Source organism: Camelus ferus, chromosome 14, assembly GCF_009834535.1.
Source record: "Camelus ferus isolate YT-003-E chromosome 14, BCGSAC_Cfer_1.0, whole genome shotgun sequence".
NCBI classification, from domain to species: domain Eukaryota; kingdom Metazoa; phylum Chordata; class Mammalia; order Artiodactyla; family Camelidae; genus Camelus; species Camelus ferus.
In genome coordinates this window covers 5,639,078-5,656,372 of record NC_045709.1, presented here as the reverse complement: position 1 = coordinate 5,656,372, position 17,295 = coordinate 5,639,078, and the positions used below count along the sequence as shown (strand labels likewise).

Genomic DNA, 17,295 nt, shown 5'->3' with positions numbered 1-17,295 from the left:
TTCAATTAACGTACTTTTTAGAGCAGTTTTAGGTTTAAAGAAAAAGTGAACAGAAAATACAGAGTTCCCATTTACTCTCTTTCCAAGACACACAACTTCTGCTCAGTTTCCCTATTATTAACATGTTGCATTGGTGTGGTACAATTGATGAAAAAATATCGATACATTATTATTAATTAAAGCCCCCCATAGTTTACATCAAGGTTCACTCTATGTTGTATGATTCTGTGATTCTGACAAATACATAGTCATGTATCCACCATTACAGTATCATGAAGAATAGTTTTCCTGCCCTAAAAATGCCTGTGTGCCTGCTGTTCATCTCCCTCCCCTACCCCCTCAACCCCACTGAACCCCTGGCAACCTCTGATATTTTTACTTTCTCCATATTTCTGTTTTCCAGAATGTCATAAAGTTAGAATCATATAGTATATAGCCTTTCAGATTGGCTTCTTTCACTTGCAATGTGTTTTCCCCATGTCTTTTCATGGCTTGATAGCTCATTTCTTTTTACTGAAAACTTTCCATTGTCTGAATGTACCACACTTTGTTTATCCATTCAACTATTGAATTACATCTTGGTTGCTTCCAATTTTGACAATTATGAATAAAGTGGCTATAAAAATGTGTGTATAATTTTTTATGTGGACATAAGTTTTCAGCTCATTTGGGAGCATGATTGCTGGATCATGTGGTAGGATTGTATTTATCTCTGTTACAGAATAATTTTGTAAACATTCTAAAAATAAAGAAATGAGGCGCTTTTTCAGCATAGGACATGGGAAATAGTCTTTCTTCCATTGCTACTCCAGTCCTGCTCAATAATAGGTCTCAAACACTTAACATGTTAAGCTTTCATCCTCTACATTTCTTTTCTTGAGGAGCCTCTGTACAACAAGTCAGAATCATGTAGACCTGTGTGGTGAGGGAGAAAACCAAAATGCCTTGGACCAAGTTTCCTAGGTGAGATTCCTGTCTTTTTCTGGGGCTAATGAGCTTTGTAATGAGGTAAGTCAAGTTTGATTCCAAGATCTGCTATTTATCAACTCTTCCTGGCAGTGACTTAACCTCACGTAGCCTCAGTTTCCCATCAGCAAAATGGTGATAGTCATAAGAGCATAATGGCATTGGAGAAAGGATTTAATGAGGTGGCTTATGCAAAGCTCATAGGACAGAGCTGGGGATGTGGGAGACACTCAACAAAAGCTTAGTTCCCCCTTTTGACTAAGACTACTTGAATGCCACACTACACTTTCCCTCCTCACTAAACTGGGGTGATAGCCCACCTCCACCCAGGAGATCAGGAAATCTCTCATAAGTCTTTCAAGTGAATTCTTGAAAAAGTCTTGAAAAGACTTCTGAGAATGAGTGACATTCTGTGGAAATTGTTAGAAGTAGGAGGGAAATAGACCTTGGCAGCTCTCTTGATAGCTTACTCCTTCATGCTTTTTAAGGTATTACCCTCCCTGGATTATTTGCATTTTAAGTGAGGATTTCAGGAGATAATATGAAGGAATTAGCGTCCAATTGAATTTTAATCAATCTTGTGGTTCACTCCCCTTAATCTGCCCCAGGAAATACCAGTCTTTCTGCAACATAGCCTAATGTATCCTCAGAATTCAACTCAAGACTCTTCAAACAACAATAGAGTGTGGAATCATCTCTCCAATAAGGACTACAAGTTCAAATGAAAGGAAGGCAGTGTTGAGACTGATCGGAGCCTTGTGAAAATGAGACTGCTGTTCTTTTATGGATGTGAGTGTAAAAATTATTTTTTGTGGAAATCTATCTCTATCCTTAGGCGTGTTAGCCCTAGCCACCACAGGGAGTTCCAGGCAAGGTTAAGTGACTTCACAGAGATCCAAAGTGCTGAGATCTGTTGATCACTTCTAGGATATGTCAGATTTCTTAGAGCTAGTTCTGTGCTTTTAGTAGCATAATAAATGGTATCTGCTTTTTGTCTCCCAGGATGATTACCAGGGGAATTAATAGCTGTTTAAATGCACCAATATTATGACCATCTGCCAGACATAGATTCCAATATTCTTTCCCCAAGATAATTTACTCTCCCAATTTTCAAGATTATATTTGCATCGTGGAACCAGTGTTTTCCCTTCCTCAAAAGAGGGTAGGACCCATGTCTTATTTGTCCCTATACTTTGTAGCATGCAGCCTGTATATATGGTGTTGAATATCTATTGACAAATGCCATGGCCTTATTGTAAATCAGGAAGTTAAAGATGCCAATTCTCTCTTTACAATGCAATTACCAATCCAATGGTTAATAATGTCCACTTTACTATTTACAAATTCACCAAATCACAGATACCATTATAGCATAGAATTTCTCCCATAAATTTCAGTCAAGTATCATTAAAAACTTTTAATTGAACCCTTAAGACCTTTATAATTCTATAAATAGAGGAGTAGACTCATTTATAAAGCAAGTAATATGATTTCTGTCTGGAAAATTTATTGAAATAGTTTGAGAATGGCCTTTCCTTATTTCTTCATGGAGCAAATGGTAAAAGCATTCATATCATGGATTTAAGCCACTGCCAATGTGGCATTCCCTCTCCAAAATTTATCCCAAACTCCTATTTTGCTGTATAAGCATCATCTATTTCTTAGATTTCTTAACTTTCTCTTCACTTCCATGCCAACACTCTTCACTGGTTGGTTGGATTTGTTTGGTTTTTTTCTCTTTGTTCCTTTGTTTAACAGGGGCATTTTCCACGAAATACAGAGATTTTCTTGCTTTATAAAATGTGCGTGGACAGGAAAATGAGCTCAGAACTGTAAAGTCAGGCTGAGATGAGGATGCTTGGCACTGAATACTTGGCTTCAGGAAAGTGACACCCTCCTGCCAGTGAGCCTCCCCTCAGTGTATAGCACTCCAATGTGTACCTCAGCAAAATTCAAATGACTACATTATGTGGACCATTGGAGTTACTCAACAATAGTCAAAACTGTACATTAATTTTCTGAATGTCAATGGTCTCACAGTGATTTTTTAAAAATTCTGATACAAGCTATAAATACACAGCCTTTTTGAGACACAGTGGGAGGAAGACTAAATTAGTGAGCCCTGTTGTGAGTAAGGAGCTGGGTTCCTTGCTTTATGCTCTAGAGACATGACATCATTTCATTTTCTCAGTAACTTTATAAGGTAGATATATTGTGCCTATTTTTACAAGAAACTAAAGCTCTGAGATGATTTAAACTTGTCCAATATTATACAACGAACAATTGGCTAGGAAATAATTCAAAGCTGGGTCTGTCTGACTGGAACCTTGTTACTCAAAATGTCCTCAGACCGCAGCATCAATGTCACCTGGGAGGCTGCTGAAAATGCAAAATCTCTGAGAAATTTAAGCCAGTTTGTAGAAAATTATAGACTGAAGTCTGCCAAACCTCATAGCTGCCTAGGAAAGAATATGAAACTAAGAATCTGAGGCAGAGAGGGATGGAAAAGATGGACCAAGTTGAATTCCCTAGTTAATTAGATAATCTAAACTTTGAATCTGTTCCATTTCTCTCAGAACTTTGTACCCCATCCTTAGGTTGCTTTAGATTTCCTCTTTCTAACATACTCCTCTGCTACTCTTTCATATCCTGATTAGTGTCATGGCCCCAGTTGCTCAGGCCTACTCTGAAGGTCATCTTTAATTATTCTTTTTTCATTGTCCTGTACGTAGCCCATCACAAGTTCTTTTAGATACACCTCTGAAATAAATAGCAAAAATCAACCATACTTCACCATCACCACCATCATCCAAAATACCCCATCTCTTTCTGGGGTGGTCTTATAACTCACTATTCTTCTCAATTCCTCTTTCAACCCCTGCTAGTCATTCAGGGAGGGGGGGAGGAAGGAACTGAGGGAAAGGAAAAGAGAGACAGAAAGAGAGAGGAAGGAAGGAAAGACAATAACCTTGAGACTAAGTTTGCCCACCATTACAGAAATGACTACAAAGCAGTATTGGTATGAAAAAAGATGAATTGGATTGGAGTATTTTGGTGTCTGTGTGGCATATCCCTGGGGGAGCTAGTTGCCCCCAGCAGCCCCTAAGGTGAAGCCCAAGAGCTCATCACTTGTATCTGGAGCCATGACAGTTTTAACACCAGGAGGACTCACCTTTGTGAGGCGAGGGCTGGGACAGGGTCATTGTCATAGAACACATTTTGGAGTCAGTTCTTCCTTCAGCCTGGTGAAAGTTGTAAGAGTGAATTGGCAACCATTTTAGGACTTCCACAAGCTCCAGAATATGATGGAGGAGTAAGAAAAAAAAACCCATATTTTGATGACTGGAATTTCTGGATCAGTGTAGGCCTCTGGGCTATGGTTCCAGGGACCAAAGGCTTGGCATATTAAAATTTATGGAAGGTTCTCGGCCTTCACTGATATTCATTCTGTTTTACTCCAATCTCAAATTGCATTTTAAAGAAAACAAAAGGAAAAATTATATTCTTTAAACTCATTTAGTAATTATGTGCATTTGCCAATTGGATAAAAAAACTAGATGCCAATTTATTGCCAAAAGCCAAGTGAAACTGAGGTTAAATTTTGTATAGAGTTACCCAAAGAAAACTGCATGTAAATATAGTTAATATTTATGTCTAGAACTATCTGTACACCTATGTACATTTACATATATAGATATATAAGGACATATCGGATGTCAGCTGATTTCCAGACAGCAAAGCTTGCAATATTCTATTGTAAATATACTGTTCGAAAGCATAATTTTTTTAGTCATTTGCTAGGACCAGTCTATCCAAAATACACTTTAAATAATGATATGAGATACATGGAAAATACAAGGAAGAAAAATTTATGAAACCACTAATGCTGAAATCAAACTGATAAACGCAAGGCATGCCAAAGTCTGAAAGGGCGTGATACGGGTACACAGCCCACTGAAGTGGCCAGCCAGGCTTCAGAATGGCTCTCGGCTCAGTTGCAAGGGACAGTGTAGGATTTTCTCATCCACCCTGTTCTTCTTTGGTTTCTGTATGAACCTAAATAAATATATTCTTTATCTGGAGGAGTGTGTCCACCTTCTGGGTGAGTCTGGTTTTTGGCTTCAGAGAGGAACCGAGTATTGAAATTGGCCGTGGAAATCCCGGTTTATGATGCCTTCGAGCCACAGTCTTGTTTGCTCAGGGAGAGGAGTTGGCTGCTGAACTTCAGTGAGCAGAACTGATCAACAAAGTCAGGACACGGAAAGCCCTGACAGGCTCCAGCCTCCTCTGGGATGAGGCCGGTTGGGGATTTGAGCCTGACATAGAACCTGTGACATCTAATATTAAAGACCCATGAACAATGGCATGTCCCCAGGAGGCTTTTTCTCCTGGACACTAAGGAGTGAACGTCATGGCCGGGCGGCCTTCTCTTTCCTGCCCTGTTGTCTGAGGCTACGCAGAAATAAAATGCATCTTCTTTTGAAGACAGTTGTGGCAACAATGCATAATAGTTGCTATTTAAACATCTTCCTAAGATAATTAGCAAACAAATGACCAGGTTATAAGCTGAGTGAGTGAATTTAGAATTTCATTTTATCCTTAGATTTCCCTTCCTTAAACCTTGAGAGCCAGTACATTCAACGGAGAGTATAAATAAACTCCACATTTTGGAGGCTGGACAGGAAAGTCTTAACTTCAGTACAGTCACCAGGAGAGCAAGATTCAAGGGTGCAGGGCAGATCCTGGTGTGTTTCTGGTTTTATCCAGTTGTGCATTGGTGGGAAAAAGGTTCAGTAGCAGTAACTCTTTCAGTATTACTCCTCCTAAGATGTCTCTGATTCCTCTCGACTAATTTCACTGACAAAAAGCATGTTTTTAATCTGTCTGCATCACTGAGCCAACTGAGAAAAGGGAGAACATAAAACGAGTCCCATTCCTTGTGAATTATTGAAGCACGTTGTCAGCAACTATAAATCCTGGAGATGGAGCCTCAGAAGCAGAGAGAATACAGCCCAACCTGCAGAGCCCAGTGAGAAAAAAAGAAAGAAGGAAAATCACTTTTGAATGGAAAATTGAAGACATCCCTACTTAGATTTAGAATATGGATTCGGGGAGCTCTTCACAACCAGCCCAAATCAAAATTAACCTTAAATAAGCCTTCTTGGATAAAGTTTTTTACTATTTCTATTGTACTTATTCTTTCCCTAACATCTTACCTGGTTGGGATCAGAGTCAACTAAAGTGATTTAAATGAGAAGTTTCAGCGGAAAAGCTTGTGGGCCCTTAATATAGGTAACTCATGAAAAAATTAGTACATAGCATAAGCCAAGCTTGTTCATCACCAGATGGAACTAAAATGGAGATACTGAATATTTTCATGGGGTTCATGTGAGTCCCATTCTCTCTGTCACCAGTTCTAATTCATTATTTCTTCATTCAGTAAACATTTTCTGGGATCTCTCAGTAACTTTCTCTCTGTTCTTTTTGAAGCAAACACTCTTGGGAAAGTACTTAGAACTCTCTGGCCAGCAAAAGGATAAGAAAAAAAGTCTTTATTATGGTGTTAACCAACATTTTTCTGTTACATTAATTCAGGAGTTTATTTTCATCCATCCTACATTATTAAATGCCAGGGAGTAGCTAAATATTAATCATGAATTTTGTTTCAAGAAACACCGTGGGCTCCACAGACTGATTCAGAGTGGATTCATGACCTAAGATCAAAGGAAAATAGAGGCTATTGGGTGTCAGGGCCAGTGCTGCCTGGCCTTGAGAGAGGCACCCTTCCCCTCTCTGAGCCTCTGAGACCTGCATTTGACCCAAAGAGTGAATGCCTCCTTGAGTTTGGCATCCTAGGAGTGTGGGGGAAAAGGAACCCTCCTACACTGTTGTTGGGAATGTAAATTGTTGTAGCCAGTATGAAGATATGGAAGTTCCTTAAAAAACTAAAAATAGACTTACCATATGATCCAACAACCCCACTCCTGGGCATATATCCAGAGAAAACTCTACTTTGAAAAGACACATGCACCCCAGTGTTCATAGCAGCACTGTTTACAACAGCCAAGACATGGAACAACCTATATGTCCATCAAGAGATGACTGGATAAAGAAGCTGTGGTATATATACACAATGGAATACTACTCGGCTATAAAAAAAGAATGAAAGAATGCCATTTGCAGGAATGTGGATGGACCTAGAGATTATTGTATTATGTGAAGTAAGTCAGACAGAGAAAGACAAATATCATATGATATCACTTATATGTGGGATCTAAAAAAAATGATACAAATCTCATTTACAAATCAAAAATAGACTCACAGACACAGAAAACAAACTATGGTTACCGAAGGGAAAAGGGCAGGGGAGAGATAAATTAGGAGTTTGGGATTAACAGACACAGTATATAAAAATAGATAAATAACAAGGATCTACTGTATAGCATAGGGAACTGTATTCAGTTTCTTATAATAACATATAATGGAAAAGAGTCTGAAAAAAAAATATGTGTATGTATAATTGAATCTTGTTACTGTACATCTGAAACTAACATCATAAATCAACTACACTTCAATAAAAAACAAAATTAAAAAAGAAAAGTTTGGCACACAGGCACCTCATTGTCCACCCTAGTCCAAGCCCTGCCTCCATGATACTTTGGTGAGCTTTATGACTCCAGAGACATCCTGGGTACGAAGAGCTTGTTTTTATTGTCTCTACGTAGTGTAGAACCAGTAAAAACTGAAAACAGCTCATCCTGGCTCTAAGGTAGTCACACCCCCAAGCCCAGCGGCAATGGCTGCTTTCCAAAGGAGCTGCCCAAGTCAGGGGAGGGAGCTGTACCAGGGGAGGTCATGGGGGCACTCTCTGGATGCTGACGCTGGACATTCTTGCTGGGTGTTGACTGCTTCTTTGGTTCCTGTCTTGTGCTTTGGCTCAGAGCTTGGCCAACTGTGACTTTTGGCTCTGGTTCCTTTTGGGCTTCTGCCTCCTGGCTTCCACACAGTCTCAGTAGCAGACCTTCCAGCTCTGACCATCAGCTATGTCCTTGATTGGGTTTGTTGCATTCTTTCCCTTTAGATCCCCTGAACTTTTCCCTACAATCCTGGCCTGAGGTCCTAAGGCCATTTCAAAACCCACAGGCTGGTGACTGATGGTGTGTCCTGGAATGGGGAGAGGAGATCAGAAACGTCTCCTTTTGTTCTTTCCCTCCATGAAAAACAGACTGAAAAAATACAGTCTACCCTTCTGGGCTGCCTAGGTGTGTTATAAAGATTAACATCCGTGAAGCCCATGTGAATTAATGTGAAAAGCAGCCATGTAGAAGATTGTTAAGCTATTGCCTTGGCAACATCTCCATGCTAGGAAGAAACCCATGACACAAGCTGCCATAAAAGAAGGAGGCTGTTATGTTTTTACCAAATGCACCAAACTATTTCCAGGTGCCTCTTGTCCCCTTCAAATTAGCCATTGTGAGAAATTGTCACTTATTTCACTTATTTCAGCAGTTAAACCCCACTCAAAAAAACTGTTTGGAATGACCTTTTGATATTTCTTGTAGGGCTGGTAGCACATGTTTTCGAATAGCCTTAATGGTAAAAAGTCTTTATTCTATCAAGATTGTCCTGAATTTAAAACCACCCAATCTGGAGGGAAAGTTAGCCATGAGTCTAGGAAATACTAGACAAAGAGAGAGAGAAACACACACACAGAGAAACCGACTGATTGATTCCATCTATAACTATAAAAGAAAAAAAAAAGCCCTAATCCTAAAGTGGTAAGGTAGGTATGTGTGTCTGCATGCACACGTGTGGGGGGTGGAGTGGTTGTGCGTATGAAAATCTGAGAGAGAGAATATTCTCACTATTTCGATCTGTTGATAGAGTAGTGACTTTGTGTCCCACCAAACAAAGAATGCAAATCTAACAGGCCATGTGTGCTACAGCTTCCACCCCTGTCAGGAAAATTTCTCAGCTTCAGTCAGATTGGAAGCACAAATTTTTTTTTTTTTTTTTTTTTTTGAAACAGATGATGCTGTCAGCTGGAAGGCAGAAAGTCCCATGGGGCACATCATGGGAATGTCTTTCTACCCAGGATTCACATGGCTTTGTCATCATCTTTGATCTTTGCTGCCAAGATGACCAGCCAGCAGGGCTGGATGGGCAGACTTGTGAATGCTTTCAATTGAATTTTTGAGGAAAAGGTTACTTTGCAGACTGGTCCATGTGCCTCTAAGCTGAAAGCTCTCCCCTTCCCCACTCTAATCACGCTTCCTTTTCCCCACTGCCACCATTCTCTATTTCTGGTATTCCCTCCCTCAGGCCTCTCTCAGCCTTTATAAAGATAAGCAATTATTTTCAGCTTCAAGAAGGATGCTGCCCCACAAGGAGCCTTCCAGTTGCAACAAGGATGAAAGAAGGTGGATGATTTACAGGTCAAGGGCTACCCGGCAGATACCGTGGGATACTCTGCTGTCAACACCAAAGGATGGGTGAGCGTAGTTTTGCTAACCATAGAAAAAATCCGTTTAAGAAAAAAAAAAGAAAAGAGGAATCTAAACCTTTCCTCCTACTCTTGAGGAATCTGGTTGCTTCTTTCTTTCTCATTGGTAGCTAATTCCATTTTTAGATGCCTACGAAAGAGACAGAAACATTCTTGCTTTGTGAGTTCTGCTATTTCCTAACTCATACTGTGTGTGATCTGGCCAGACTTGTTCACAATGTTTCCCGGACCCTCAGGTGGATCCGCCTGATGGCCAACATCTAACAGCTATGTCAGGACATAGGAGCTCAGCTTGTATCACTGCTCTTAATTCTCAGATGTACTTACTGTTCACCTCCTCACCCTGTAATTGGCATATCTACCTTCCCAACTCACTAGTACCACCAATTGCCACATTTCAGGAACTGCTTTCACATATGTCAGAGTATCCTAAGGCCCCATGTTAATGTTTTTTTTTTCCTATTTTTATCCTTTGGGTAGATTACTACAATATTTTAGAATGGATTAGCTGGGTCCATTTTGTCCTGTTGCCTAAATTCAATTCAGCTTAATTTTTATTTTTGGAATCCTTGCTAAGAACAGATATTAAAGTTACAGAAGGTACAAAAAGTTAAGACATCATTTACAATCTCATTGGGTAGCTTTTCAAACACAGAAAGGAATGTAAGTTAGAGTAAGATAGATGTCTTAGGATGCATAAATGTCCCTGGGGAAGACTCAGATACAGCCTAGTACTTGTAGATGTAAGTGCATGATGAGCATGGGTGTAAGACAGAAAATTTCACTGAAACTCTTCATTGAAAGGATAATAATTATACATGTTCCTTTTGCTTCCATTAGCTATTAAGCTGCTGAGTGTTCTGTAGTTCTACTGAGGACCATTCCTGGCTCCCAGGTTAATTTGCTCGATGACCACAAGAATTGTTTCACTTCCTGTTTTTCAGTCTCAGTAAGTAGAAATGATCATTCCACTTCCTAACTGGGCAAGAGTTTAATATGAATGTGTTGGTAAGGCAATTTGAGGTCTTATGTGATCAAAAGGAGAGGGAAGGGTCAAACTGTGAGTCCTAGAAGAAAAAGGAAGATTATTATTGTTCTGAGAGATTGAGGAATCTCTGCTTCTGCTTTTCTGCCAGAAAGGAATGCCCACACATTGTATCAATTCCTGACGATTTCACCAATGACAGGAGCACTCAGGCCAAGTCACGCACACTGACTTTGCTTTCAAAATTGGAGTTAGAGACAATGAATCTGTTTATCGATGCAAACAGAGCTCACACTAAATTCATATAGTGTCAACTCCAGATGGGTGCTGCATGCCAGGACGACAATAGGAAGTAAGGAGAGGGCAAGGAAAAGACAAGACCCTGGTACAGATCCCGGTGACCTCAAAGAATACACAGATAATATAGAAGATGAGTGTGAGTGCGTGCAGATATTATTCCTGCACACACCCAACTCCATCACTGCCCACACTCAATTCCATCATTCTTATAAATGGTCATACATAAAAGAATAGTAACTTAATTGCTTTGTTATCTTAGGAAGAAAAAATATAAAGTGTTTAAGTCATCCATATTTTAAGTGGTTAATAAATATTATTAAATCTTACTCAATATACAACATTAGTTCTATAAATTACACATTATTTCTATAAATTAAGGAGGGAGTTGGATAAACTAATAAAAGTAAGGGAAACAAGTGAAATAAGTACTGATTATAAACAATTATTTTAATAAAAACTGAATTAATTATAAAATGCCTCTTCCTCCCATTCCTTTTAACTCCTTCTTTATTGAATTTGCAGTGACCTTTTCATATAAATATTGACAGTAGGGAACATACAAACATTTGAATTTCTTAATGTTTTAATATTTAAGTTTTAAAAAATCATCAAAGTATAGTTAGTAGAAATTTTTTAATTTTAACAAATCCTTATTGACAAAATGTGCTAACTTGGATCTTTGCATCATTTTGAAGGGCATCTTTATGCAACAGTTTGTAAAGTTGAAACAGAAGGAGATGGGGAAAAAACTTTGTTTTTTTCACTTTCAAAGCTCCTATATCTTTTTCACCAGAAAATGGACTCTGAGTTTGCAGTCAAGGGCGCGTCAATTGTTGTCTTTCCAAAACAAAGGATGGAAAAAAAAGATTACTCTTTCCCAATGCCTGCCTGTTAGTTAAGATACAGTGAAGCTCTATTTCTTTTCGTTTTTCCTTTTTCTTTTGGCAGAAGGTTTAAATGGTCAGCCAGTTTGTTTCTGTCAAGTGAGTCTGTCAAAATGTTCAGTCAAGAGAATGGACGGGGAAGAAGTTGCTAGATATTGGGCCATTCTCCCTCATGCTATCCACAGCAGTGATCAGAGCAACATTACTCTACAGAACGCTTGAGATCATCAAATAAAATCCATAGCAAAGTTCCAGCCTACAGTGTGATCATGCCTAGTGACTACTGCAAATGGCTCCACTATCTAAATTTTCATTTAATAGGTCAGATTCTCCTACTCTTACGTTTGCATTAACATACTGTGAAATTCTTATTTCATGACTGTGTAAAGACTCTCCTATAATTGTACATGTGCAATTTTAGGCACAGCTTCTCAGCTCTGTAGCACAGCATACCCAGAGTGTCTGCTGGTACAGTATGGGGCCCCCCGGGTCAGGTTTGGAAGACACTGATTAATATTCTACCTCCTAGACTAATATCTCTTACTTAAATTATGAACTCCCTCTAAAGGAAAAAATAAATTTTAATCTATATTATTTTATTTTAGTAAAAGCATACAACTAGGTATAAATTTGAAACTTTAAATACTTATACAACTATAAAATGAAAAGAAATTTACAATTATATACTATTCATGTTAAGAAAAACTCCAGAAAACTCAAGTTTGCAACATTAGTTTAATTTCATGAATGGCGTTGTTTTGCTGAAACTAGATCTCTGATGCAGAAAAACAGAATCTCAGATCCAATTTTAAATATACTTGCTCCAGAATGGTGGTTACCAGGGACTGGGAGGTGGGGGAAATAGGGAAATGCTGGTCAAAGGACACAAGCCTTCAGTTACTAGATGAGTAAGCTCTGGGGATCTCATATACAGCATGGTGACTGTAGTTAACAGAACTGTGTCATGTACAGTTCCTAAGAGACTGGACCTTACACATCCTCACCACACACAAATAAAAATGGTAACTAAGGGATGGAGGTTAATTAACCTCGTTGTGGTCATCATTTCACAAGTTATACCTATGTCAGATCATCACATTATACACTTTTAATATACACAATTTTATTTGTCAATTGTAGCTCGATTAAATAGAAAAGAATTAAAAAATAAAATGTGCTTTCTCCCACCGTGAAGAAGATTCTCCATGGTGTATAAAGCCTAGTCCCTAGCACATCATTCTGTATAGCTGGATTCCTTTCCAACTTCATTTCCCTCTCTATCCCCCACTCACCCTTCACTTATTTCCAAATGGATGACTTGCCATGACTTGCCATTCTCCCAGGAAAACCCAGCCCTCGGAAATGCCTGTGACTTTGCCCGTGCCGTCCTCTCAGGCTCCACTCTCCTCTGCCTACCAACATTCTCATTTTGCTCTAAGGTCTGGCTCCACTTCATGAAGTCATCTTCCAGCCCCGTGGACTTAAGAACTGCACCTTCCCCGGAGTTTCCAGAGTGCATTACTCACATCTGCTTTCATGTTGCCTCGTGTTATGTTAGCTATTTATAGATCTGTCTACTACATTATTAACCTTATTTAAAAAAAAAAAACAGCTTTATTGAGATTAATTCACGTATCATACAGTTCACTCATTTAAAGTGTACAACTGAATGATGTTTAATATAGTTACGGAGTTGTACAACCAACACCATGAATAATTTTAGAACATTTCATTTCTCCCAAAAGACATCCTGTACCATTAGCAGTCACTTCCCACCTTCTTACACCCAGCCCTAGGCAACTGTAGATTTACCTTCTGTCTCTATAGGTTTGCCTATTCTGAACATTTTATATAAACAGAATCATCCAACATGCAATTTTTGTGCACATGTAAATCTTTTAAAGGCAGAGACCAAGTCGTATTGAAGGAAGTAGGAGTTAACGAGCAGGATATGTGACATAAGAGAAAGAGAGTGACTTGGGACTTAGACCCAAGTTAAAAGCTCACTTCAGGTATTTTTGTAACTTTGGACAAGTCACTCCATCTCTCTGAGCCTCCATCTACACATCTGTAAAATGGAGGTAACAATTCCTCTCTTCAAAGACGATTGTGAGGATTAGAAAGAAGGTATTAAATTTCTAGAAAAGAGTTTGCTCAATAAATGGAAGCTGTTATTTGTTTTATCTCTGTAAACCCAGCACCTGGCCTGTAGGTAGTTGTGCATGTTGATTAATTAATTAATGGATGAGTGGTGAAGAATTCTAATGCTTTTCCTTCAGGATGCCAGTGGACTGTCAACAACCTAAGGGAGGAGATAGAGCTCCCAGGGCTAAATCTGTCCCAGATGGTGTAAAATAGTTCCTTCTCTTTCTTAGCCCCTGTTCTCCCTCAGAGACTGGTCCATGGAGAGAGACAACAGGACTAACAAACTAATTCGGGATCTGAAATCAGAGGGGAGAGCTTGGGCTCTGGGTCTGATGCTGGCACTCAGGACCACGGCACTTTGAAAAATTAGCTCATTCATCACAACTTCTAGCTTTCATTTCTACATATTGCTTCATCAGGTAATTTCTGCTTTCCCTATGATAGGACAAAAGAAGCTTGAATCATACCTGGAAAATGTCTGAATTCTCCTTTAGCTAGAAGAGCAAGACCATCTGAACAATGAGTAGAAAAAAGTACAGAAAGGGAAAGGCATAGAATAGGCATTGGTCCAAAGGAAAGAATAGTCTGACTACCATAAAACAAATTATATCTCGAGATGTCCAAGTAAATTAGGAACCTTTGCCATAAGAACAATGAGGCTCCCTCACAGGGAAGAAAAGCACTGGTGTACCAACTCAATTCCCCAAAATAAAGGGAAGAGAGAGATGTAAAAAAAAAAAAACAAGTCATAAGAATTCTTAGCTGAGTCATATGTATAATAAAGGATGTCATGATTGAAAGAAATGGAATAATCTGCCTTAAAACAAAAAGGGTAAACATGTGACTCAATCTCTATGGAAGAGAAAAGTGGCAGGATTTTTAAAGAAGAAAGGATCTAATTTCTAAAAGATGTTAGTACAAGTTACATAAGTTTCCTGTATTTAATGTTTTTATAACCATAATCCTGCAAACCATAAGAATAATGAAGGATATAATTACTTAATTGGGCAATTTTGAAGCAGTTTAGTTTTACCAAAAGAAAGAAAAAAATAGAAATGATCTTGGAAACTTTTGACTTTTCAACATTTTTTATAAAGAGCCAAACAAATTTCCTTCTAGCTAGAAGCAACTGTGTGAAATTCAGATGGAGGAAATTCAAATTGGTGTCATGGAAATGCTTGAATTGATCAAGTCCAGCCCTTAAAAGCAGGCTGAGGAAAATTTCAAACATAGTCATGAAGTAATGTCCACCATTACTGGCAGAGAAATAGGCTGAGTGTTCCCACCTCAAATTGCTCTAACTCTTTAATTTACCCTTTCCCAAATAACATATCCTGTGATGAGAGAATGTTTACCTTCTGATTCAAGGGAAGAGGACCGATAAGTTTTTCCATCCACTTATCTGTTTAAAAATGATGAAAAAAGAAAAATAATAAAATGTTAAAATAAGAAAAGAAAATGTATCAGTTCCTAGTAGGCCTGCACACATAGGTTCATAGACAAAACATTCTAAAATCTCAGCTTTCTTTTGTGTAAACAAATATCCTCTCCAGAGAGAGAAACCCTGTTTCTATATCAAACACACACAAGTGGGAACAGCTCCTAAAACTCTAAGGATATTTGGCCACTGTAAATAAGATATTCTCTGAGTACCTAGGCCTGCAGTGGATTGATTTATTTTTATCATTATTTTCCAGATACCACCAGAGATGTAACAAAAGTGTTTGCTAACAGCTTCTGTAGTGAAAGCTACCTGAAGAACACGCCCAGCTCAGCCCCAACACTCCCTCATCACGGTAGGGAAGCAACATCTGTGTAGCTCTGACGGGGCTTCTTTTTGGTGTTAAGAAACTCGCAAGACTAAGACAGGCTTTCAATACTGAGCTTCCGTGGAAGGGATCCCTCAAGCTTGGGAATTGGGAAAGGAGGGAAAATTGAAGGAACAAAATATTAGTATTCAGTATTGTGCTAACTGAAGTAAACCAAAATCCAGACCCCAAAGAGCCAACATGAAACTCACTGTAAGAAATGAACAAAATGCAAACATCCTCCAGTGTAAGACGGTGGCAGAGAAAAACTGTCCTGATTCACTAAGCTTTCTAATCCTTTCTAGTTTTCATAATTATCCCAGTTCTTGCCCGAGCATTAAACGTGCTAGTTAAATTGCTCTCTGATAGGCCACAGAAAATTAAGACTTAGTGTTGGGTTTGTTTTTGTGCACCTAACATTCCCCCAAAGTTTTGTTTTTTATTTTTTTCAAAAACTAAAACTCTCTTAATCCAGGCTAGTAGTCACTAGAATCCTGTCCTATCATGGACTCTTCCAATGACTCAATACTTTACCCAAATTAAGTGCATATTTTTTTATTTCTCTCTCGTTTAGTTTCTCTTTCTTAATATGGGAACATGGTACCTATCATTTGCCTTAATAGAGTTAATGGTGAATGTTCTCCAAACATTAGCTCACAGATATTTTTGTAAACAAACATGAAGAGCCGTTTAATATTGGAGCTGTTAAGACACACTATTAAAATACTGATATAGAACATTATAGTAATAGCTTCATAGTGGCTAACAGAGCTGAAAGCCATAAACTCCAGCCCTTAGGATACCTTATTACTGTCCACAAATTTTTTCCTTCTCAGGAATGGAGAACCTAATGGTCCATTCAATTTTCCCTTTATCATCAAAATAGTTTATATTAACAAAAATTCAGTCCACTAAAAGGCTACGGCCTGTGACTCAAGATATTTTAAAACTGACCAAAATATCCTCCATTGGACATCTCAGGTTTCTATTAGCCCAGGATAGGTATGCAAATCTAACTTACTACTTAATATTATAAAGGTTAGTTTGATGGGCTGTTTAAGTCAATTGGTAAAACAAGTAGAATTCTAAAACAGGAAAAAGCATGTGTAATCCACTTTATATCCGTTATCATGGGGCCCAATTCACTAAGGTGTTGGCTTTTTGCTACTTAAGGGTACAAAGATTCCAGTATCAAGTGGGGGTATTGGACTGGATCCCCTCTGCCCTCACTTTCTGAGAAAGGTTACGTGGAACGACAGGAAGAGTTGAGGTTTGAACTCCCTATCCCTACGTTAGATTTCGGTTTTATCTGTTGTACGATATCGAACAAATCATTTAATCCTTCTGACTCTTAGTTTCTAACACAAAGTGGTAAGTGAAAAAAAGCAGCAGTTGGTTAAGAAATCTCCTGCTTTCTATCTCATGCAGTCACTGTAAGTTTTAAATGAAGTTACGACTTTAACGTGGTCAGCACAGTGCCCGGTGTATGGAAGCAATCAACAAACATGATTGTTGTTGTTGTTGTTGTTACTACTTTAGTTTCCATTTTATTAATTTTAAAATTCACCCATCATGGCTACTAACCACCTCCAAATCTTGGTATAAGTGACTTCATCACTTGGTCACTGAGTTTATTTATCTGAAAAAATACATGGTTGGAAAAAATGATCTTTACTAGCTTCTTCTAGATCCCCAAATCTCTAG

The 17,295-nt window shown here is 38.6% G+C and overlaps 1 protein-coding gene across 16 annotated transcripts in view; it reads left to right on the top strand.

Moving 5' to 3' along the window:
- CCDC122 (coiled-coil domain containing 122) overlaps window positions 1-17,295 on the top strand; it is an 82,016-nt gene that overhangs the window by 7,121 nt on the left and 57,600 nt on the right. For 6 of the 16 annotated variants that reach the window (XM_032496106.1, XM_032496092.1, XM_032496091.1 and 3 more), the window contains exons 2-5: window positions 1,575-1,755; window positions 9,329-9,458; window positions 10,310-10,418; window positions 15,481-15,579. The exons of 2 other annotated variants lie outside the window; for them this stretch is intronic. The gene's annotated coding sequence lies outside the window, so the exon portion shown is untranslated. Of the gene's footprint in view, window positions 1-881; window positions 964-1,574; window positions 1,756-9,328; window positions 9,459-10,309; window positions 10,419-14,013; window positions 14,203-15,480; window positions 15,580-17,295 lie in introns of all 16 variants that reach the window. 8 more of the 16 variants (XM_032496097.1, XM_032496096.1, XM_032496101.1 and 5 more) reach the window with 6 other exon arrangements.